The sequence below is a fragment of the Talpa occidentalis genome, unplaced genomic scaffold (genome assembly GCF_014898055.3).
Source record: "Talpa occidentalis isolate TD23 unplaced genomic scaffold, MPIMG_talOcc4v2.1 talOcc4.12, whole genome shotgun sequence".
NCBI classification, from domain to species: domain Eukaryota; kingdom Metazoa; phylum Chordata; class Mammalia; order Eulipotyphla; family Talpidae; genus Talpa; species Talpa occidentalis.
This window is the reverse complement of record NW_023601212.1, coordinates 24,051,262-24,076,311: the sequence shown is the minus strand read 5'-3', so window position 1 is coordinate 24,076,311 and position 25,050 is coordinate 24,051,262. Positions and strand designations below refer to the sequence as shown.

Genomic DNA, 25,050 nt, shown 5'->3' with positions numbered 1-25,050 from the left:
TCTCTCTCCTTGCCAACCCCCATCCACGGATCACTGGTGAAAGGCAGTCCCAGGAGCCCCAAAAGAGCAGCCTGGAGTTTATCATCCCCGAACTGACGACCTATCCTCTGAGCTGAGGGACCCAAATGGGTTGTTCTTCGCCTCCTCAGAGGATGAAGTGGAGGCACTGGTATGGGGAAAGGAAGAAAATGGTTGACACAAGTTTACCCGTGAGATGGCACAGAAATGGTGTCCTGAGCTTCATTTGTGGATTCAGGGGACATACATACCCCAGTCAGCCTCACAACAAGTTGCTGACCTATGTCACACATGACTCTGGACGACTTGCTGGTTAGATATTAGATAAAGACAACTCACCCAGACCTCAGTCTAGCTTGACTGTGCCCCCAAAATCCTAGAGGGAGGGTATCTGGAAGGCCTCGCTCAGCAGTTGTGAGAGGAAGGATTTCCTTAGTGATGGAAGGAGAAAATGAAGCCCTGCCATTCCGTTCCTGCGGAAGGGATATTGGCCTGGTCCTAATGGGACACATGAAAAATTCAAAGACCAGAGTCAGGGTCCAAGCTTTAGCTCTGAGGCAGATCTGGGGATTTTCTGGGCAGTGTGTATGGAAGCCCTGGGGTCATGGTTTCCAGATACCAAAGTGTGCCGGCTAAGACCTGAGATGAAGAGCTTGTGAGGAAAAACTTACCACAGTGAAATTCCATTACGAGGGCCATATATTTAGGGATTGCAAATATTTTACCTCATAATGAAAGGTTTTTAAAACTCTAAAAACACCTGGCAGCTGGTGGTGAGGTGGGGGACAGGAGAGGTGGAGAGAACAGTAAGTGAATTTGCTCATCTCTAGAAAGAAAGAAAAAAGAATTTGTGCAAATGGCATCATCATAGGAAGCTTTAGAAAATCACCAGAAGATGTAAGCGGGTGGAGGGTATCTGTCCAAGAGGACAGTGCTGCTCCCCTCAGCAGTGTATTTCGTCAGTCTGCCTGTTCTGTTCCCCACTCTGTCTCTGGTGAATCCTCTCACCCTCCCACAAATCTGGCCTGTACCCTGGTTCTTGTATAAATAAAATTAATCTTAAAAAAAAAAAAGTGAAGAGGAGGCTTGGAGGGTACCAGGAGATGCCAGTGTCTGTCTGCCTAGGTGGTTTGGTGAGTGTCTGTCCAGGCCCCTCACTGTAGAGTTGGGGTGACTCCAGGGGTAAGGGGAGGGTAAGCAGGGAGCATCAAGACTATGCCGCCCTAAGGGAGGACTTCTCCCCCACCGTGCACCTGGTGAGTTCCCAGCCCTCCCTGACATGTGGTGGTGCAGCCACCTCATCCATCGAGGGTGTAGGAATTTGCAGGGTTTGTAGGAAAAGGTGACAAGGGGAGAAATGGGGCCCAGAGCCTAGTGACTACTCCCCACTGCTCTTATTCCCATCAACATTTAACATTTCCCCAGGACCCAGAGAGATCTGGCCTCATGCGCCTTGAAGGAGTGGGGGTGGGGACTAGTGGTGTCACAGCTGCAGCCTGGCAGGCCCCTGGCCCCTAGCATGTCTGGGGTGACATGGGGGGCTCTCTCAGGGATGCCATTCAGGGCCTGTCTTTTGGGGGAAAAAAAGCCAAAGAAAAACATGTATTTATAACATGAACTTCCCTCCTCTCCTTTCCCTCAGCTAACTGATTAATTAAATGAATACAAAGGCCGTCTTGTTGAGAGCCCCAGCCGCAGGGACCCTCTGTGTTTTCTTTAAGCCGGCCTAGCAAACAGGAAACAAAAGGCTTAATTCTGTCTGGTTTCATGAAGGGGGCTGTATGTCACAGCCAGGGGCTGGGGCTCCGCCAGACCCCTCCGAGCAGCCACAAGGCAGCTTGCGACCCCCAGCCTCCCAGCCCAGCCCTCCACCCTCCAAACACACACTCTTCCCCATTCCCCAGCTGAAGCCAAGCTAGCTGGGCTCTTGGGGGAAATGCTTACACCACAGGAGACAAACTAAAAGGGAGCCAGCCTGCCCAAGAGAAGGCTCTAGAAAAAAACCTCCAAGAGAGTGGGGTGGAGGAATTTGATCCACTGGGATATTAATGATCAGAGAGAAGGTAGGAGACTAACCTGGGGTTCTCCCGATGCATAAGATGAAGAATGAACATTCCCAGCTGTCCTATTTCCTATTTCAGGGAATCCCTCAGATACTGTTTAGCTTGGGAGCCACACAGGTGCCACCATCTCCTTGCACAGGTGATGTAACAGGGTGGTCCCCAGGAAAGGGGGAGGTTCCCTGCCCCACCCAAAGGAGGGTGGAGCTGAGCAGGAGGAGGAGAAGCAGAAGAGACTGAGGAAGGAAGCAGGATGGAGCCAGGAGACCTGGAAGAGGCGCATGGAGCCTAGAGACACGTGAAGAAACTGTGCTTGTCTTTTGGTCGTGGACTGGATGACACAGATGTGGGTGAGACCCGTGGGGAGGTGACAATGGCAGCTTTTATCTTGATGTTGATTTTGCTCTTTTCCTTCCAGACTTGTCCGGTTGTTTGTGACCCTTTTCTGTGGGTCCCCACTGGAAGATGCTTTAGACTTGTGGCAGGCCTTGGGGCCTTGTTCTGGGCCGATCCCATATGGATGGACTTTTACCCACGAGGGGACGGGTAACTTTGGGTGCTTCATTTAGAAACTAGATTCTTTGCCTTTCCTGTATTGTTTCCTAATTAAAGTTCCTTCCCATTAAAGTCTCCTATGTTTTGTGTTGATGCGGCGGATGGCAGAACCCATTTAGAATAGGCAGGTTTGCGGGGCTTGGGCTGCCCCTCTCCCTGTCCTATAACAGTGAGGCCTGGGGCTCAGAGCAGAGAGAGACCCACACACCTTCTCAAGTCTCCCTGACCTGAGTCCTTGTACTTCCTCTCTCTCTCCAAGGCTTTTTTTCTCTTCAGTGGCCATGCCTTATGGACATGTTCCTAATTGTCCCTAGGTCTTTGGGGTTGAAGTGTATAAGGGGCAGGAAAGGGCACAGAGCAGGTTTTTGGATCCAACAGACCTGGTAAAGGAGGAGAGAGTCCTGGAGCCTCAGTGGCTTTGCAGGCTTTTATTGGGATTTACCAGGTACACAGCAGCAAGTCTTCACTCTGTCTGGGCTCTCCGGTGATCTCTGCTGCTCTCGTGTTCTCTCTGCTTCTCTTGTGGTTCTTCTCCATTAGTTCTTTATGCTTCTCTGCTTCTCTCTCATGGTTCTCTCTCTGCTGGCATTTCCGTGACACTGCCCTTAAAAGCCCAGTCTTAGCCCAGGTGGATCCCATCTACATATGCCCACACCCTATTCCAGGTGCCCGCCATCAGGCATGCATTCGGGACTGCAGGGTTCCGTCATCTGTCCTAATGGCAGGATGGCAGAAAAGCCTGACGCTTTTTACCTTACCCTACAAAGGGATTCTGAGCTTTTTCCTTTCTCTTTCCATTTTTTTTTTCCCCCACCAAGGAAGAAAGCAGTGTCTGGGAAGGATTTTAGCTGCACTGATTGTAGCGCCAAAGGGATACAGAGGTTTGTTCCAGAGTTCATCAGGCCAACGGAAGTGCCCCCAGCAGGCCTCCCCATCTCTTAAACCTAATAGGAGGTGACAAAGGAAGAGCCCCCTTCATCCTTTCGGGTAGCAAGGACATAATCCAGCCGCCATCTTGGTTTAGCACCAACCTAAACTCTCAGTTCAGAAAATATTCATGGAAACCAAGGCCTTGTGATGCCAGAGAGAAGAAGGTGGAGCAGGAAAGATGTCACAGAGGAGGTGTTACTAGCCAGCCTGAAGCTAGGCTAGTGGTCAGATTTAAGTGATCCCAGTCAAGCAGTTGAAATTGGCACAACATGCGGTTGGCCCACATGCAAAGGAAGGAAAGGTTAAAGTTAAGATGCAGCCCTGGTTTTTGGCTCAAGCAACTTGGTGAATCCTGATCCTATTCAGAGAGGGGCAGACGAGGGCAGGACCACACAGTTGAGAAGGGAGGAGATCAAGTTGGTCTAGTCCTTTCTGCGATGGAAGAGACTCTGCTCATCCTTTGCCTTGTTTCCTCTGGTGACTAATGACGGTGACCATGGAGAGAAAGACCTTGATGATGGGACCCTCTGGCCCTGCCTCTGGTCTCCCTCTCTGGGAGACCTTGAGGCCCACAGATAGGATGGCTGTTACGCATCAAATGGCAATACAAGGCGTGTGCTCATCAGCAGCCCTAAGAGGTCCTTCATATCACAGCTTTATAGATGGAAGATTGAGGGCCTCCCCGGTGGTGCAGTGAGTTGAGCGCCGTGCTGTGAAGCTGTCCACAGCCTCTGCAGTGCGGGTTCTATTCCCGGCCAGCCAGAGAGAAACCCACATGCCGAGGCAGACCTCTCCTGTCTCGCCGGCTGCTCCCTTCAGCAGTGTCTTTGGTCCATCTGCCTGTTCTGTTCCCCGCTCTGTCTCTGGTGAATTCTCTCACCCTCCCGAGCCACTGACCTGTACCCTGATTCCTGTATAAATAAATCTTTAGATGGAAGATTGAACCACAGACGGTTGCAACTGATGCCCAAGCTTCAGAGCCTTGGATTCTGGAGCAGGTACTATCCCTTAGGTGGTCGGTTCCCACCAGGGTTCCTTCCGTGAATGGATGTGACTTCAACAGCTGATTAGTCCCAAATCACTGATCTGGAACAATGAGATACACCTTGTGTATTTACCTGACTGATGTGGGTTTTCTCAGATGGATAATGGCCTCAGTTTGTACTGAATGAGTGTTGGGGGCTAGTAGAGGCACCCAAATCTTAGTGAAGGGAAGGAAAGCTCCTTTTCGCTCAAGCTTCTGTCCACCAAAGAGCCCCCACTTGGGGTCTAGATGAAATATCAGCTGCTTCCCTGGAGGCCCTTTGTGGGTCCTACCAGACCAAGGCTTATGCTGCTAAGTGCTTTGTAGAGGGGAACAGTCAGGCTTCCCAGGGGCCTCCAATCTGCAATCCAGAGCTATGGTGGGGTCTCCAAAGACAGCTGCAGTGCGTCAGTGTGCAGGGCAAGGTGGAGTGGGAGCTGAGACAGCCCACCCCAAAATCACCATTACATGTTTCCCAGGGTCCTACCAGCTCTGTCCACTAGGGAGCCTGCGCTAGCCTCTGCACTGTCCCCAACTTTACAGCAACCCAGGACCTCTCGGTTGTGCATGCCTTGCCCCCCCAAGCCTGGGCTGAGGTTTTTTGAGGCAGGCAAGAGCTCTGAGGCTAAGTATTTATTATGAAGTCCCCAGCATAAGAACTCTCCCAGCCCGAGGCCTCAGTGGATCTTTGAGGGAAGCAGAGGACTCCCAGGGAAGGCCACAGGCACAGCCCCTCTCTCTGGCAGGTGTGGGCAGAAGACATTTCCTTTGGGCCCCTCTCAAATGAGGGTTCAGAAGGACAGATCCTCACACAGATATCTGGGCGACTTCCAGGATCCGTGTGGGCGGGCAGTCAGCCACCCCCAAGGCCCAGGCAGAAATTAAATGAGCTGAGGTCACAGCAGCTATAATCAGTGAAAAATTGCACCTCCCTCCCATCTCAGACATAAAGAACTACGTAAGGACAAAGTTTTCTCCAAGTGTCAAAACACAATTGACATCAACACCCAGCTTCCCGAGCTAGGCATGATGTCCATTCTCCTCTGAGAATCAGGGGTGCAGGCTGGGGCTGACTCCCACAGTGGCATGGTTCGGGGTGCATTCTACAGGGATGGTCCTGTGACTATTGATGCTTGAAAAGCAGCTGGTGAGTCTGGAGAACTGCTTTTAATGTGATATCATGTCAATTAGTTTAAGTAGCTACAGATTAGTGGCTACCATATTCTTATCTAATAGGGTAAAAGCAAAAGATCCCCTGGAAGGGCCTTTGCTCTAAATAAAGAGGCACAAGGCACCCCACTCAGGAGGGGTACCTTCTTATCCTCACGAGGGATCAGGGCGCCTTCCTTTCCCAAAGCCATTATAGGCAAGTGGCAGCTCTATACCAACACTTAGAATTGTGGAGAATTAACAACGGTGAGATCTTGGACATGATCAGATCGGACTCCTTTATTCTGCTATGAGGGCTTCATGCCTAGGAAGGTGAGGCAACTTGCTTAATGTCATATTAAGAAACTATAGCAGGGCCTCCCCGGTGGCGCAGAGGTTGAGCGCTGGGTTGCGAAGCTGCCCACGGCCTCTGCAGCGCCAGTTCGATCCCCAGCTGCTCCCCGGCCACCGGAGGAGGGTCCCGCATGGTGCGCAGACCTCTCCTGCCACCCGCTGCTCCCCTCAGCAGTGTACTTCGGTCCTTCTGCCTGTTCTGCTCCCCGCTCTGGCTCTGGTGAGTTCTCTCACCCTCCCACGCTTCTGACTGTACCCAGTGCTTGTATAAACAAAAACAGACAAACAAACAAACAAATAAATAAAAACATGCCTCTATTAAAAAAAAAAAAGAAAGAAACTATAACAGAGCCATCAGAACCGTGTTTGACCTCAGTGCTCTAAGGACATTTCCTCCCTTCCCGCACTACCTCTGAATACCAGCACACTCCCTCACATCCACATCTCCACTCTCCTCCCCTGAGAGCCTGGTTAGAAAAGCAAAGGCTGGAGCTTCTCAGTGAGGAAAACATACAACACTCAGGGAGAGTGCTGGGAAGACCCCACGTATATGGGGGCAAAAGGCAGACTCAACAGAAGAGGGTGTCCTGGGGTCAGATCTTGCTGCCGGCCCTCTCCCAAGTCACCATTCAGAAGGCAACAGGGAAACCAGTTCAGAGTCTGTCCAGGTTCCAGAACACACTCAGTGCTCAGCAGAATGAGTCCATGAGAGAAAAAAATGAACAAGCTTCAGGCCAAGTTTAGGGGCTACATAGGGACACACACTGGAAGGGGGTGGGGAGGGAATGGCCTGCTGCCCCTCCAGGAAGCCCAGCATCTGAGAGACAATCCTATTTTCACCTTTTCTGGGTTAATGCTTTGAAATGGAAAAGGGATTTGGGAACAGATCCACATGGCCAATACCCAGAGATAGAGCCGAGCCACTGAGAATGCCCATCTGCTTCCCAAACAGAAGCAATGTAGCAACGTCACCCCACGGATGAGAGAGCCTGGCCACTCTCAGCTAGGATGGAGGCCCTGAATCAGCATTCTGAATTGGAGCCCCTGAGTCCTAGGGATTCCTGTCTGAACTGTGTGTGTGTGTGTTTGTGTGTGTGTGTGTGTTTGTATATACATTTTCTGTAGAGAGACTCTGTCATTCCATCAGATTCTTAGAGTCCATGATCCAAACACTTTTAGAACCCTGAGACCCAAATTCAGTTCTGGAGGTGGGAGAAATCATCACGCATGGCTCATGGGATTCCTCCACTAGATGTTTTTGTGACACCTCAAAATCAACATTTTAAAAATGAGACTCTTTTTTTTTCAATTTAAATAATAAATTTTATTTTTATATTCCCCCATACAATTGCAAACGCCCCATTCTGACCCCGATCCCTCCCCTCCCGCCCCCACCCCCAAAAAGTGTCTCTGGTTCATAGTTTTTTGTTGATTTTGATTTTCACTTTCTTATATTCATTTTCCTGGTCCCTTATTTAAGTTTTCTAGATTCCTGCTATGAGTGAGACCATCCAGTATTTTTCTTTTTCTTTTTGGCTTATTTCGCTGAGCATGATCCCTTCCAACGCCATCCATGTTGCTGCAAATTGCATGTGTTTATCTTTTTTGAATGCTGAGTAATATTCCATGGTGTATATGTACTACATCTTCTTGATCCAGTCATCTATTTTTGGGCATTTGGGCTGTTTCCAAAGCTTAGCTATTGTAAAATCTGCAAAGAGCTGATGAGACTCAGCAACAACAAAGAAAATAACCCAGTCAAAAAATGGGCAGAAGAGCTAAAAAGAAACTTCTCTGAAGAGGAAATGCAAATGGCCAACAGGCATATGAAAAAATGTTCAACATCACTTGTAATCAGGGAAATGCAAATCAAAACTACCATGAGATACCATCTTACACCAGTGAGAATGGCACATATTAAAAAAACTAGCAACAACAAATGTTGGCGAGGGTGTGGAGAAAAAGGAACTCTTCTGCACTGTTGGTGGGAGTGCAAACTGGTCCAACCACTGTGGAGAGCTGTGTGGAGATTTCTGGACCTACTAAACATAGAGCTTCCATATGATCCAGCAATTCCACTCCTAGGTATTTACCCAAAGGACACAGAAACATCAATTCCAAAGAACACCTGCACCCCTATGTTTAAAAATGAGACTCTTGACCCACAAGAACTTGGTTCTCATTTGCATGAATATATGTCTCCACTGACTGCAGCCACAGATTGCACCTTAAGGAAGACTTTGCACTGTCCGGTTGATCAACAGGTTCTTTGGGTTCTTCAGATCAACTCTTAACTCATTCTCATTTCCATTGCTTCTACCCCAAGTTACCTCACTTCTCCCACACCACCCTCCCCCCCACTCCTGACTATGCAAATTCCTGCCTCCCCGCTCTAGGCCAGCTCATCTTAGAAAAAACTCACTTTCAGGATACAACTCTGGCTTACAATACCAGGATGGAGGGTAGGAAAAACGTGTGTACCATAGGGGTGATGTTGGGAAGTCCGTAAGCTCTTAGTGGGACAGACCCAGGTTCAAATTCTGGTTCTGTCTGTTAGCATCACTGAGCAAGTTATTCAAACTCTGAATACCAGTTGCTACACCTATAAAATGGTATATGGTAATGGTATACGTATAATAAATCCCTCCCCTGAAGGAGCACTATTTCTGTGTGGTGGTAAATGGTTTAGACTCAGAGACCGACTCCTTGGATGCTAATCCCGTCTTCCCAAATTACTAGCAGACAGTGAGACCTTGGATAAGTTCCTTAGCCTCTCCGAGCCTCACTTTTTATCATCTATTCAATACAAGAAAATAGTACTTACTTCATATGACTCTTGTGAGCATTGAATCCATATAAAGAGCTCAGAGCAGAGTCTGACATATTAGGAGTGCTGAACACATTTCAGTTATTACTAGCAGGCTTTGTGGTGAGAATTTAGCTACCTGGAGCATACAAAGCACCTCGCCACCTCCTGGCACATAGTAGTTGCTCAATAGGCCACAGCCTCTTTCCTTTCACTAAAAATGTGTTTAATTTGCATGTTTTAAACTTTTGGAGTTTGCATGAGTGGGAAGATATCCTAGTGGGAGCATTCCAGCAGACGCAGTTAAAGAGGAAGTATGAAGCCCCAGAGAACATTGAAGGAAGAGTGAGGTTTGGGGGCCCTCTGATTGAGGGACTCACCAAAACCCCAAAGAGCAAGCAGACTAGGCTCCCCTTCTGTGCAATAAGGAAAACCGAGAGCTACAAATGTCCCTGTCCCTGGCTCCGCACCGTCTACAGAGCATCGGCATTGTCTGGAGGCTGCTGGAAAAGTCCACCTGTTATAGGACAGGGAGAGGGGCAGCCCAAACCCCGCAAACCTGCCTATTCTACATGGATTCTGCCATCCGCCGCATCAACACAAAACATATGAGACTTTAATGGGAAGGAACTTTAATAAAACTAGGAAACAATACAGGTAAGGCAAAGAGTCTAGTTTCTAAATGAAGCATCCAGAGTTACCCGTCCCCTCGTGGGTAAAAGTCCATCCAAATGGGATTGGCCCAGAGCAAGGCCCCAAAGCCTGCTACAAGTCTAAAGCATCTTCCAGTGGGGACCCACAGAAAAGGGTCACAAACAACTGGACAAGCCCGGAAGGAAAAGAGCAAAATCAACATCAAGATAAAAGCTGCCATTGTCACCTCCCCATGGGTCTCACCCACATCTGTGTCACCCAGTCCACGACCAAAAGACAAGCGCAGTTTCTTCACGTGTCTCTAGGCTCCATGCACCTCCTCCAGGTCTCCTGGCTCCATCCTGCTTCCTTCCTCAGTCTCTTCTGCTTCTCCTCTTCCTGCTCAGCTCCACCCTCCCTTGGGTGGGGCAGGGAACCTCCCCCTTTCCTGGGGACCACCCTGTTGCACACCTGTATCATCATCTTCTTATGAAAAGCATCCGCGAGACCAGAGGGGATTACTTCTCCCAAGAAAGGTTGAGGACTGAGGATGGGAACAGGACTAAAGGTGGGAATAGGGTGTCAAAGTGCTCTTATCAGGAGATTAGAGGTCCCTCGTGGGAAGGGAGGAGCCAGGGCTGCAGGCTTCCAGCTCCTGCCCTGAATAAATGGAGCTCTCCACTCGGTGCTCAGTGGAGCCCAGGAGTCTCGTCCAGAAGCATTTCAATCTGACTTTGGAAATCCCTGAGACATCACATTGTTCTTGGCCATTCCCCCTCCTAAGGGACCCTGCCAGCAGTTTAGAGCTTGGAATAGCTACCAACCAGCCCTCGGATATTGCCTTAGCTTATGAAGGGCCTTCAAAGTCATTAGCATACTTGATACTCACATCACCCTAGAGAGAAATCTAAAGCCTACCTCCACCCCGCACATAAGAAAACTGAGATTTAGAGTGGCTACAGGCTGGTCCAAGGTAGCACATCTGGAATGTGCTTCGTTTCAGCCTCAAATCCTACTCCCCAGGTCTGACCTTGCTACTATTTGCATCCGACTGGGCTGCCTCTTATTAAGTCCCTCATCTTACAGAAAAGGAACCTGGGCCAGGTTCTCAGGGGGAATTCCTGCCAGCTCCTATTCCCAGACCAGTGTCCATCTCTGCACTCCGGTTTCTGCCCAGAGTTGGAGGAGGGAATAGTAGGGAGGTCCGGTTAGCACAGGCACAGGACAAAGCAGCCGAAGCAGATAATAAGGAAGAGCTGGCTGTACATTATGCACACATTGGTAAGTTATGAACATTGCAGAGAGAGAAAGAGGCACATAAATTAAAGTGGCCAACTTGTATGCACACATGCACACTGGCACGGGCAGAAGGCTGGCTTTAAATGGTAAAAATTAGCAGCTTGAAACAGTAAAAAACCTCAACTTTGCCTCAAAAAGATGCAGGGCAACTTCACAGAGTTTTATGTGGCCCATAAATTAGAGCTGAGAAAGGGCCTCTGCAGCATTCCTCGGGACAGACGGGGGCTTTCCACCGTGCAGATACGCTGTGTGGCAGCATTACAAATGTCCCAAGCAGTTTATATACAACAGCACAGCGTGAGTTTGCTGGGGGATATTGGAGCTGGTAATTGCTATTCTAAAACTGGCCTTGTAAGCTTGAAGAAATGTTTTGAGGGGGGGAAAGAGCCAATTTAAGAGCTTTATAAAGCCATAAATGCCTTCTGAGCAAACCAAATGTAATCCATCTACTGAGACAGGTCGTCCCTCAAACCCAATGGCAGACCCCTGCAACGCTGCCCGACACGGGGAAGTTTCCCTGAAGGCTGCACTGCAGCAAGTGGGTCACCTGTATGGAGAAGGAGGACTGTCCTAGATGACCGGGGTGCCTCCACGGCTCCCCTGGGGCAGGGCTGCTGTCAGATTACCTGGGGACAACAACCCACAGCGCAATGACAGCTCACAACGACTTTCCCAGCCAGCCAGGACTGATGCCTTCCCCCAAACCAACAATACCAGCTGGCTGTGGCTGCTTATGACTCCTCAGGGGTCCTTCCCTCCCTGTGGTCCTAGGAAAGAGGGAGGGGAATTGGGAGATAAGGCAAAGAGTTCTCTAGCTTGACCTTAGTTCTATCTAGAAAGTGGAACTGTTGTCAGAATGAAGTAAGAAAAGGTATGCAAAGCACCTGCCACATAGCACTCAATAAAGACCAGCTATTATTATTTTATAGTTGTTGTTACTTGCAGGAGGAACAAGTGTGCCTGAGGCAGAGGGCACTTTTGCAAAGTCTCTGCCTTCTCCAGACCCAGCTCCTGCCAGGCTTCCGGCGGCGTCAGGGGAAAGGACATCATTTAAGAATTCCCGCCAGAAGCACCGAGCATGGACGCAGGCCCAGCTTTCCCTGGAAAACAATCCCAGCGCCTGTTTCCTGGCTTAATTTGCCCTTATCTCCCCAGGCTGCCTTCAGACACATTCTTTAGCCACAGCCCCTGCCCTCGCCTTGCACATTATGCCAGGACCCCAGAGTCCTCTGCGAACCCTGGTTATCAGCTCAGAGCCTCTTCACACCGGTTAAATGAACGAACTTGCCCAGGTTTATGAAGCGCAAAGCCAAGATGTGGAGAGACCCCCTGGAATAGAAGCAACCAGATTCCTGCTTTCCACCCTCTGCCCTCTCCCCTACCAGCCTCTCCTGTCTCTTCCGCCACGCACTCCTCCACGATAATCCCACTCTCTTTTCAGATGTCAATATTTCATAACGGAAAACAAAAGCCATATAATGCACAATTACCCACTTTCCATTGTGTTTTAACGGCTCTATTGACAGCACGAAGCACCACACAGGAGCAGTAGAAAGGCATTCAAGATCAAGCTTCCAGTGAAATGTGTTTTTAGTTATATGTATTTTCATAGTTTTTGCAACACCTTATTAAAGTTGAAAGCTATATATAGCGGCATTACCGGTGGCACTTTTCAATATCACTGAACAGTTTCGATTCAACCCAAAGCAAATGTGACCCAGCTGCCTTCAAGCAGACATTTCTCCACGTGCCTTTCTAGCCCTCCTGCACACCCCCTCAACACACACACACAACACGACTCTCCAGCAATGGGGTCCTGAGATAAGCCACACATCTAAGGCAGGGGAAGGTGGCATGGCTGTGACAGACGTCTCACAGCCTAATTCAAGAGATCAAAGTCTTCCCCCATCACTCCTCTCCCCCAAATTCCTTCTGTAAGGACTATCTTGACCTAATTGCAAAATTATGTTAAACAAGTTTCCATCTCCATGACCTTACTGAGGCACTCCCGGTTTGCTGGCTCTCTTTCCCACTGTTTTCTACTCATCCTTGAAAATGGATGCAGTCCATTCACAAAATCAAATCAACACACAGGGGTTAGCCTGCTTATGGGGACAAGCACACTGGACTTCCAAGGACAAGATGGGCATTTTGACCTGGCTCTGCCATTTGCATTAGATGGTTCTCCAAGAGCAAGACTCTTGATTTCTCTGGTCTTCATTTTTTTGTTGTTGTTTTTTTCTGCAAAATAAGAGCTTGAACTTCAGGATTCTAAGGGTCTTTCCAGTCTTGGGATTCCTAAATGAATGCCTATTAAGGCTTTCAGGGAAGGATTTCTTTTATACCTGCCAGGCACTTGGTGCGATAAGAAATAAAAAATAAGATGCAGCTCCTGTTCTCAAAGAACCTATGATTTCATTGAGGAATGAGGCGCCCGAGAACGAAAAGCGAAATTACAGCAAATACTTTCAGCCTTAGTTCGAGATAGGCCTATATGAAAAGTCATGAGGCAGTACATGATTAGATGCCAAATGAATTGTGCAAGCGATAATTGCTCTAGGCCGAGGAGTTCAGAGTAGGAGAGAGAGCTGAGGGATGCGTTGGTCACAGAATGCTGTGCTTGAGAGATAGGAACTGACTCCAGGCTGGAAGGACAGATGTGAAGGGTTGGCATCTGTAGGAATGGCCAGAGTATGAGCCCAGGTAGCGGACCAAGATGAACACCAGTGGTCATCAAAGGCCAGGGTCAGGGGAGGATGCATCAACCTGTTAAGAGTAGAAATGTGATTCATGCTAGAAACCCAAAGAGAGAAAACTACAGACAGAACCAGAGACTGGATTGCAAAGGATTTTCAGTGTCAGACTAAGAAGTATGAATCGCATCCTGAAAGCAACAAGGAACCAATGAGGAGAACAGCAGAGTACTGAATTACGAGAGAACTCATCAGGTGATGCTTTGCAGAATGGATTGGATGTGAGAGGCACGGGAAGAAAGAAAGTAGAGAGGAGGCAATCGCAGCAGTGCAGGCAGAGGTGACAGTGCTTGAACCAGGGTGGGGTGGCTGCGACATGCCAGGCAAGGAGAAGAATAGGAGGACAATTTTGGCCTCTGAAAGGTTATAGACTGGCTGACCATTTAATTTATTACCCAAATTTGGACACTTTTGAGAGTGAAAAGGAAGTCATTACAATTACGCTGGGACACAGACTTAAACCAGGACTATCCTGGGCAAACTGGGGTGTTTGAACCTGCTGCGGACCAGAAAATGAAAAGGGAGAGGGGCAGAGAAAGGTGAATGTCAAAGTTTCTAGCTTATAGGACAGGACAAATAGAGGCATTGACAGAGCCGGGTAGGGGGATGGCTACGGCAGCATAGAGCAGTGGATAAATAAAGGAGGTAAAAGTTTTTGGCCATTGAGTGGAGAGGAGATTTTGAATTCTTTGAAGACTAGCAGACTTTGGCAACATTGAATGGAGACAATGAAGACCTGCTGAATTTAATCTGAAAAGGACTGATTGCTGGGGGAGGGGAGGCAGAGCTACCTCCTTCTCCCCCTTGGTTTTGTTTGTTTATGTGTTTGTTTTTAGAATTTCAATAGACATCCCTCTTGGCAGATTTGTCCCCATGGCCATCTGCAGGCCGGGAAAGTCTCATCAAGAACTGAGGATTCTTGTTTGTCTTCTTTTGAAATCCAACCCTATTCTATTTGTATTTAAAATTTGTACACAATTTGTATAATAATCTGTACCTTGTGGTATTTGGTACTGGTAGAGGATTCAGACCTTCTTGTACTTCTCAGCATTGTTTTGTTTTTTAAAATAAGTGCTAGCAGTTTGGTCCAAATCCTGTTACAGTTATATAAGGAAAGAGAGAAATAAAATGTTGTACTTATTAAAATTCTTATTTCTAATATTTGTAAAATATTTTACAGATAACTGATTATTTTAATGTTTGTAAAAAGAACTGAGGGTGCTAGAATGCAGGGTAAACATTATGGGTCACAGAAATGGCCGATGCTGGCAATGGACTCAGCAAGTCCTGCTCCACGTGGGAGCAGGGAACTGAATTCACCCATGTCCCTCTTCCAGACAGTCCAGGAGAAAGAGGAAATGCAACCTACAAAGTCAAGAGAACAAACTTGCAGGCTTCCCCTGCCCTGGGCTATTTGAACTTTTGGGCTCAGGAGTCTCCAGTCTGAACAGCAGTAGCAACTTCAGCTGTGTCTTATCCAAGCTGAGATCAACACGCAGGACCCAGGACTTTCCTACAGAGTGTGCCCTCCAATTGGGACTCTATGCCAGGATCACACCCCCAGTTTTTCTCTAGCAGACACACAGGCACCCTAGATGTGTCTAAAATAGGAACTTACAGAGTTTCAGTGACACAGAAATTTGAGGCACTAAAATTTGGCTATGAATTATCCAGGTACCTGTGGCTGCAGTTACTTGATCAAGCTAATCTCCCTAAGAGTGTTGATTACTACTGAGTTAACAATACAGGGTTTGGGGTAGGACAAAGTTGCCTGACCTAGCACTTCTGCTTGAGCTGCAGAGAACTTACTCCCAATCTTCAGGAAGCGTTTCCTCTTGGAAACTTCTGACAGACTCTACTCCAAAATTCTCTAGCCAATTTGGCAACACCAACATCAGGAAAGATGAAAGATGCTGGGGGTTCACAGTGGCTCTCAACCTTTTCTCTCTACAAACATCTGCGGGTTGCAGCAAGTTCTTGTCCATCATGGCAGACCCGGACAGTGAAGAATCTCTACTGGGGTAAGGCAGCCCTGAAGGAGCCATCTATCAAAATGAGTGAGGAGCGGCAGTGTCTTTGAGAAAGTTGGTTCTGATACACCCCCACAAAAAAGAGCAGTCCTCACTCTCTTCCCTTGAGAATTACTGGACAGAAAACAAGAAATCAATTTACAAATCAGGAAGCTTACCACATACGCCTAACTCTTTTGCACACTTAAGTGCCCAACAAATCAGCTTACCCCTTTAGCTTCTTTTCCTTGCCTCTAAAATAGGGGTGGTAATAATAAAAGGCCTATCTCCCAGGTTTTATTACCTTCTAGATGAGGTAATAAAAGTGCCTGTTACATAGTAGGAAATTCAGGGATGTTTGTGTTTTAGTTCAACTGGCATTTTCTCAGTATGATTAGCCCTCCCTGAAACTGGCATTTTATAATTAGTGGGTATTTTCTCTGAACAAGATGCCAAATAAGATTCTCTGCCATAGACTGAATGTTTGTGTGCCCCATCTCCCCAAATTCATATGCTGAAACCCTAATTACCTTACTGTGATGGTTAAGGGATGAGACCTTTGGGATGTATTTAGGATTTATGAGTGGAGCCCCCATGGATGGGATTAGTGCCCTTTTCAAAGAGCCCCCAGAGAGCTCCCTTACTCCTTCTGCATTATGAGGTTATGTCAAGAAGTTGGTGATCTATGAACCAGGAAATGGTCCCGCAACAGACCCAAATCTGCCAGTGCCTTGACCTCGGACTTCCCAGCCTCTGTCACTTTGAGAAATAAATTCCTGTTGTTTTCAAGCTATCCATTCTACACTATTTGTTATAGCAGCCCAAATGGGCTAAGACATTGTTTTTCAGTAGAAATTTATTTATTGGGTAAAAAAGCACATGGTTACTTCTATCCCCACTTGAGCCACGGTCCTAGGAGTGGCCCATCATCAAAAAAGGCAATAGAGGGCCTCCCTGGTGGCGCAAGGGGTTGAGACGCAACCTATGAAGCTGTCCACAGCCTCTGCAGCATGTTGATCCCCAAGTTCGATCCCCCGGCTGGCCAGGGAGCCACCCACATGGCGCAGCAGACCTCTCCTGACTCACCTGCTGCTCCCCTCAGCAGTGTACTTTGGTCGGTCTGCCTTTTCTGTTCCCCACTCTGTCTCTGGCGGATCCTCTCACTCCCCACACCTCTGACCTGTGCCCTAGCTCTTGTTTGCATAAAATAAAATAAATCTTTCAAAAAAAAAAAAGGCAATAGACATCAAACATCATACCCAATGGTAAAAGGCTAATGCTTTCCCCATGAGATCAGGAATAGATCAAGATGCCCACTTTCACCATTACTATTCAACATTGACTGGAAGTTCTAGTCAGAAGAATTCTGGCAAGACAAAGAAATAAAAGCATTCAGATTGGAAATGAAGAAATGAAACAATTTCTATTTGTAGATCTTATGATCCTTGTATATGTGTGTGTGTGCGTGTGTGTGTGTGTGTGTGTAATTTTAAAAGATCCACAAGAAAGCAAGTAGAACTGATAAACAAATTCAACAAAGTTACAAGGTAACAGATAGTATGCAAAAATTGGTTGTGTTTCTATACCAGCAATGCAGAATCTGAAAGGGAACATAAGAAAGAAACTCAATTTACAATTGTATCTTAAATAATAAAATACCTAAGGATTGCTTCCCTGGTGGCTCAGGCAGTTGAGCTCCACTCTGTTAAGCTATCCACAGCCTCTGCAATGAGGGTTCGATCCCGGCCGGCCAGCCAGGTCCCCACATGACGAGGCAGACTTATCCTGTCTCACCCGCTGCTCCCCTCAGCAGTGTATTTCGTTAGTCTGCCTGTTCTGTTCCCTGCTCTATCTCTCGTGAATCCTCTCACCCTCCCTTTAAAAAATAAAATAAAATAAAATAAAATAAAATACCTAAGGATATATGTAAACAAGAAGGTAAAAGGCTTATATACTTAAAACTATAAAACAATTGTTGAAAGAAACTAAAGAAGACCTAAATAAATGGAAAGACATTCCATGTCTATGGGTAGGAAGATTTAAAATGTTAAGATGGACCTACTAAACATAGAGCTTCCATATGATCCAGCAATTCCACTCCTAGGTATTTACCCAAAGGACACAGAAACATCAATTCCAAAGAGCACCTGCACCCCTATGTTTATAGCAGCACTGTTTACAATAGCTAAGCTTTGGAAACAACCCAAATGCCCAAAAATAGATGACTGGATCAAGAAGATGTGGTACATATATACCATGGAATATTACTCAGCATTCAAAAAAGATAAACACATGCAATTTGCAGCAACATGGATGGCGCTGGAAGGGATCATGCTCAGCAAAATAAGCCAAAAAGAAAAAGAAAAATACCGGATGGTCTCACTCATAGCAGGAATCTAGAAAACGTAAATAAGGGACCAGGAAAATGAATATAAGAAAGTGAAAATCAAAATCAACAAAAAACTATGAACCAGAGACACTTTTTGGGGGGTGGGGGGCGGGAGGGGAAGGATTGGGGTCAGAATGGGGCGTTTGCAATTGTATGGGGGAATATAAAAATAAAATTTAATATTAAAAAAAAATAAATAAATAATAAATAAAATAAAATGTAGGACATAAAGAAGAGCAGTATCATGGTACCAAAAGAAGAAAAAAAAAAAAAAAAAGATGGCAATCCACCCAAAGTAATCTATGGAATCAATGCAATCCCTTTCAACACTCTAACAACTTTTTGCAGAAATAGATAAGCTGATCCTCAAATTCAAATGGAATTGCAAGGGGCCACGAATACGCGAAACAATCTTAGAAAAGAAGAATAAAGTCTAAAAGTTCACACTCTGGACATTTTACCACAAAGCTACCATAATCAAAACTGTGCTAGTGGCATAGGGATAGACATACAACAAATGGAATAGAATCAAGAGTCTGGAAATAGCCCTATATATCTATGGTCAGTTGATTTTGACAAGGGTGCCAAATCCAGACAATGGAGAAAGAATAGTCTCTTCAGGGCCTCCCCGGTGGCGCAGCGGTTGAGCGCTGGCTTGCGAAGCTGCCCACAGCCTCTGCAGCGCCGGTTCGATCCCTGGCCACCGGGTGAGTGTCCCACATGGCGCGCAGACCTCTCCTGCTGCCCGCTGCTCCCCTCAGCAGTGTACCTCATCAGTTCTGTTCTCCGCTCTGGCTCTGGTGAATTCTCTCACCCTCCCGCACTTCTGACTGTACCCCAGTGCTTGTATAAATAAATAAATAAATCTTAAAAAAAAAAAGGATAGTCTCTTCAACAAAAGCTGCTGGAACAACTGTATTTCCACATGCAAAGGAATAAATGTCGACTTCTACCTCATACCATATATATAAAAATTAACTCAAAATGGATCAACAACCTAAATATAAGCACCTAAACAATCAAATTCTGCAAAATACACACAGGGGCCTCCCTGGTGGCGCATGGGATTAAGACGCAACCTGTGATGCAATCCGCAGCCACTGCAGCTTGAGTTTGATCCCCAGCCAGCCAGGGAGAAACCCACATGGAACAGCAACCCTTTCCTGACTTGCCTGCTGCTCCCCTTAGCAGTGTATTTCAGTCAGTCTTCCTAATCTGCTCCCTGCTCTATCTCTGATGAATCCTCTCACCCCCATACCTCAGGCCTGTACCCCAGTTATTGTATGCATGAATAAATAAATCTTTAAAAAAAATACATGCAGGGCTCAATCTTCATGACCTTGAATTTGGCAATGATGATTAGCTATGTCACCAAAAACATGAACAACGAAAGAAAAGTATTTAAATTGGACTTAATTAAAATTAAAGACTTTCGTTCATGAAAGGATATTGTCAAGAAAATGAAAAGACAATCTACAGAATCGTAGACAATATTTGCAAATCTTTTAACTGATTAAGGGTTTAATTATCCAGAATACATAAAGAACTCTTCAACTTAACCACAAAGACAAACAACTCAATTTTACAATGAGCAAGCACTTGAGTAGACATTTCTCCAAAGAAAAAAATATATATATGGCCAATAAGGACATAAAAAGATGCTTAACATCACTAATCATTAGGGAAATGCAAATTAAAACCGCAAGGGAATATCACTTCACACCTACTAGAATGACAATAAACAATCAGCCCACCAAGTCAAAAAATAACAGTACTCATGAAGATGTGGAGAAATCGGAACATTTGTGCTTTGCTGGTAAGAACATGAAATGGTGCAGCCTCTGTGGAAAATGATTTTGTGGCTCCTCAAAAAGTTAAAGATAGAATTACCATATGACCCAGCCATTCCACTCCTAGGTGTATACCCAAAACAATGGAAAACAGGGAAACAGAACTTGTACACCTTTTGACCAGGGAGCCAAGTTCATTGCAGCATTATCCACAATTACCAAAAAGTAGAAACAACCCAAACATCTATCAAATGTGGTATGAACATACCATGGAATATTATTTCCATGACTTAGGCCTTGTGTAAAAATCAGGATCGCCATACCTGCAGGATAGCAAGCTTGCAATGCAGTAGTGTCAGGAATTTGACATCACCCCTTTCCATGGAATCACTTTTGCTCCCTGCCACCCACATGGTCTGTCTTTCCTCTGAGAGCCTCACTCTTATTAGTGTCTCTCACTTGGCAATAAATCCTCAGTCTTATAAGATCTCTTGTGATGAACCACTCTGTGTATTGTTACGTAACACCTCCAAAATAATTTAACTTTCATGCTTATCTTACCACTCAAACTGTAATCTCCTTCACATGGAGGCCAAATCTTATCATCTGTTGCCTCTCCCCATGGTGGCTGGCACACAGTGGGTGCTAAATAAATTGAAAATGTATTTGAAGCAAAGGAAGGTCCACAGGCAACAGAGGGAAACCCCACAGGAAACAGAACACATTCAGCTCAGAGTAATCGCCCATTCATGTTCTGTGCTCTGGATGAAACCATTCCCTGCCCATCCTGGCACTTAATGAACACTTCATTCATTAAGTGAATGAAATCTGCTGATGCCCCCGGCTCATTAAGGTCAACTGTAGTGTGGAGAATCCAGGGAAAGAAAATCACCTCTTTTTGTGAGTTTAAGAATCATTGGAAATGGTGTTTATCTTCTTAGTTTCATTTGACTGTTAAAAAGAGTCAAAGTCACAAGGTTAATTTTAAAAAGAAGAAGCAATGTCCCATGAGCACAGCTCACCCTCCATTAGGGAGAGGTGGCCCAGGAACAGGCCACAGTGGCAGGGGGTAGCTGGCCAGGAATTTAAGATGTGTCACCAACAATCCGTGAAGCAGACAGCAGGAAACAGACTTGTCCCACTCTGCAGCCATCCTGTAGGGTGTCCCTGGAACTCAAAGGACTCCTCAGCCTACTGGGCCTGAGAACAAAACATCCATCAAGCCTCAGCTGAGTCACAACCTTCCTGGCCTCAAGGTTCTGATTCCAGAGAAGGCCACATCATACTAGAGGCTCTCCCAAGTCCCCCCTGATCCCAGTGAGCCTTCCTATTTCTCAACAAGTCAAATGAGTCAGCAAAAGGGGAGGAGACACACTGAAAGTCCCAGGAGGCTGGTCATTAGCCCAGCCTCTGGGTAGGGACAACAGCAGGTGGTCTGCCTTCATCTCTTTCTCCCCACAAGAAACCCAAAGGTCCTTCACGGGTCACTACCTGCCCAGGACACTGTCACCAGCAGGCAGGTGCAGCCGACTTGGAGAAGTAGGGAGGCCTTTTCCCAGTCCAGGCTTTCCATGAGACAGGAAGCAGCTACTTCTCATCCCTTCCCTAACACTGAATAAATGTAATGGCTTACATTTGTGACAGCATGGCTGGGACTGGAGGGGATTGTGCTGAGTGAAATAAGTCAGAGGGGAAAAGACAAATACTGGATGAGTTCACTCATATGTGGAAAATAGAGAAACAAAACAAAAGGTCAGACAAAAACCATGCCAAAAACAAACCCTAGAAATCTGACTGTAAAATGGAGGGTACCAGAGGGGAGGGGGGAGTGTAGAGAGCAGGGTGTGCAGGGCCCCAATGAACTATGGTGGAAGATTCTGGGTGCCTTGGTCAGTGGTGGATGTGGTGTGGTAACATACATCTGAAGAAGCGTGATCCTGTGCCTCTGAATAACATACAGTGCCATAAACCAATGTTACTGCAATATAAACAATTTTTTTTTTAAATGAAAGCAATGGCTTGCACGGCTGAGCTGCTCTATGTAACACCTCTCCCATGCCAGGTGCTCTATATACATTAGGTCATTTGAGTACCAGCTCAACACTACGATTCAGTTATTATAGGCCTCATCTGCACAAATGAGGACATTGAGATCTGGGTTAGGACTCTTGGCTAAAGTCAAGCTGTAGAACATGGCCAGTGTGGAATTTGACCTCTGGTCTCTCTAAAGTCAAAGCCTTGGTCTCCGTTGACTTCTGTTTGTTGCTGGGAGATTCAGAAGGCAAATGGAGGAGGCCTTGGAAGCCTTTAGCAGGTGCATGAGCTCTTGCCCCGTGACATTCTCACCAACTGCCCCAGGATCCCCCTGACTAAGAGGGTCCCCTGGACATGGGACTTTCAGTACCAAAACCTCTATAGTCCCAGGAAAATCAAGATGGTTGACCACTTATAATTAAGGCTCCCTTCTGCTTTGTGAATCCAAAAGAAAGCAAGTATATTTCCAGAGTGCAAACATAATTGAGAGACATTGTTAACAACTCCAACTCTGAGTAGGAGAATAGCTTTAAGTTTGTCCTCCAGCACACAAGTCATGCAAAGAAATTCCTCTCTGTGACCCAGTTTCAGACTAAGACCAAGAGTGGCCTGAGTTGGGCTGAGATGTGATAGGGAGGACAGAAAAGAAGAGGTCTGGGTAATTCAAGTCAATTGAGCCTGATTCTTTAAAGACATCGCCCCTATCAAATGCTCTCTACAACTCCACAGTAAGGATTACTATCCAATTTGACAGTTAGAATAGCCACAGTCTTGAAGAACATTTAGAGAATCTTTCCAGAAGCCCCCCAAACATTGAAGAGGCCTGAAACTTGACAGTCTTGACCATGAAACCCCTTACCCAAGAATCTAGGCAGACTGCCACAAATAGTCCATGGGGGACTATTTCTCTGGACAGGGAAGCCAGATCATGCCAGATCTGCTCTGGGCATCTGGTAGAGCTGTCATCTCCAAATGGAAGAGGAAGGATGTCATCAAGGGAAGAAGAGATTCATTCCATAGCAAGGTCCTCACCAGATACATCTAATAAGTGTTCCCTTCACATGAGGTCAGAAAACCAAGAAGACAAAGTCTCTCTCTGGTTATCCAAACACTCCTGATTCAGACAGTATCTCCTCCAGGAAGTCACCCCTGACTCTAGAGTGCAGTGAAACTTCCTCCCTTGAGGAAGGGACAGTCACTGGCACATAGTAACTACTCAATAAATGCTTGCATTATTATCATTAGTATTATCACATTGTTATTATTTTAATATTAACATAATGTTAATATTCCTAACAATATCAATTATGTTAATGTCATGTATAAATATGTTAATGTATTAACCAACACAGATACATTAGTGATGTATTAACTAATGTATTCATGGTAACTATTAACTATTCTAGCTACTAGAAGCCCCTGGAGTGCAGGGCCAGAAACAAATACTTCTTTATATTTTACTCCATATTGGGCAGACTCCCACCAAGAAGAACTGTAAAATCATTTCCTATTGACTGACCTTTACAGAAGACTGACAGTCATTTTATTTCTAGTGCTGGGGAGAGGAGAGTGTTTACCTATCAATGGTCAATGGTCACCTTCACCAATACCCCAAGGATGGCCCCAACATGTCTCACCGTGAGATGAGCAGGAGCAGCAGAGATCTTGGAGGGAAATGATAGTCCCTCAGGTCAGGTGGCCCCAAGAGCAATGTCAAAGAAACCTCAGCCCTCTGGCCATCCTCTGCTCTCAGAAGTTGGAGGCCCACAAAACAAATCCCTCCTCACCCAGAACCAGTGCAGGCAGGAAAGTCAAAACTGCATAGAAAGAGTCCTGGAGTGAACTGCAGAGGCCTCAGTTCTCACCTTGATTCTGCACTGTGTCACCTCCCAACCCCTTAACCTCTCTGGACCTCTGCTTACTCAGGGCTGTTCAAACACCAATTGGAAGACTTAGTTCCTTCCAATTCTGACTTTCCATGACTCAATTTCAGAAGAAGAGGGAAAGTATCTTTGGTGTTTTTTGTTTGTTTGTTTTTGTTTGTTTGTTTTAAAGATTTATTTTATTTATACAAGAACTAGGGTATGGTCCAGATGCATGAGGGTGAGAGGATTCACCAGAGACAGAGTGGGGAACAGAACAGGCAGACTGACGAAATACACTGCTGAGGGGAGCAGCGGGCGAGACAGGAAGAGGTCTGCGCGCCATGTGGGTTGCTCCCTGGCCGGCGGGGATCGAACCAACAGTGCAGAGGCTGCGGACAGCTTCACAGTGCGGTGTTCAACCCGCTGCGCCACCAGGGAGGCCCAGGAAAGCATCTTTGAATGAATCTCACAAATTACTAGCTCTTGTCTTCATTCATTCATTCCACAATTATTGACTAGGGTTTTCCTACGCACAAGCCCTGTTTGGGATTATAATTAGTAGGAAAAAAAAAAAAAAGACAAAACCTGATCTTTACTGGAGAAAAAATAAAGAGGAACAGGGAGAGCCAGGGGTGAGAGAAAAAAGATTTTGCTTTAGGTAGGGCCTCAGTGAGAGACTGGCATTGGAGCAGAAACCTGGAAAAACAGAAATAGCAGCTATCTGGGAAATAGCACCAAGCAGAGAAGCAAGTGCCAAAGTCTGATCGCAGCAGGGTGGTCCAGGAGGTCAGTGTGGCTGGAGTAGAGTGAGTGCAGGGAGGTGCCTGGGGGAGAGGGGGTGGTGACTCAGCCATCATCAGGCCCTTGGCTTTTATTCAACTGGAATGCAAATCATGAAGGCTTTAACACAAATGAATCTGACACCATCCACTTATATGAAGACCAAGTACCGTCTCCATTTCTTCCTTTTTACCCCCCTTCTCCACCGTGGACCTATAACCTATTTATAATGTCTTTATTACTTTCACTGGGGACAGAAAAACTGAGGTTTAGAGATACCTGTTTCCCTCTAGGCCTATAGCCAAACTCCACCCTGGTCTCCATTTCAGAATCTCAGGTAGAGTTCTCCCACCTCTCCCTGAAGGAGCAGCCCCAACCAGAATCAGACCCCTGTCTTCCTCCCCAGGATCCTAGAAGGCACAGTTCTGTGCTTACCTCTGACCTGTCCCTCTGCCCCAGCCCCTTGTCCAGGCAGCCCTTCCTCTCTCCCCAGGGCCTTTACACCTACTGTTCCCCCTGTCTGGAACACTCTTCCCTTGCATCTTTATTGACTTACATCCTATGTTTCCTTTAGGTCTCAGCTAAGAGAGCCCCTTCCTTGC

The 25,050-nt window shown here is 46.4% G+C and overlaps 1 protein-coding gene across 4 annotated transcripts in view; it reads right to left on the bottom strand.

Moving 5' to 3' along the window:
* PKNOX2 (PBX/knotted 1 homeobox 2) overlaps nucleotides 1-25,050 on the bottom strand; it is a 266,982-nt gene that overhangs the window by 227,452 nt on the left and 14,480 nt on the right. Inside the window, exon 1 of one of the 4 annotated variants that reach the window (XM_054693180.1) lies at nucleotides 2,095-2,199. The exons of the other annotated variants lie outside the window; for them this stretch is intronic. The gene's annotated coding sequence lies outside the window, so the exon portion shown is untranslated. Of the gene's footprint in view, nucleotides 1-2,094; nucleotides 2,200-25,050 lie in introns of those variants that run through there. 4 annotated transcript variants of the gene reach the window in all.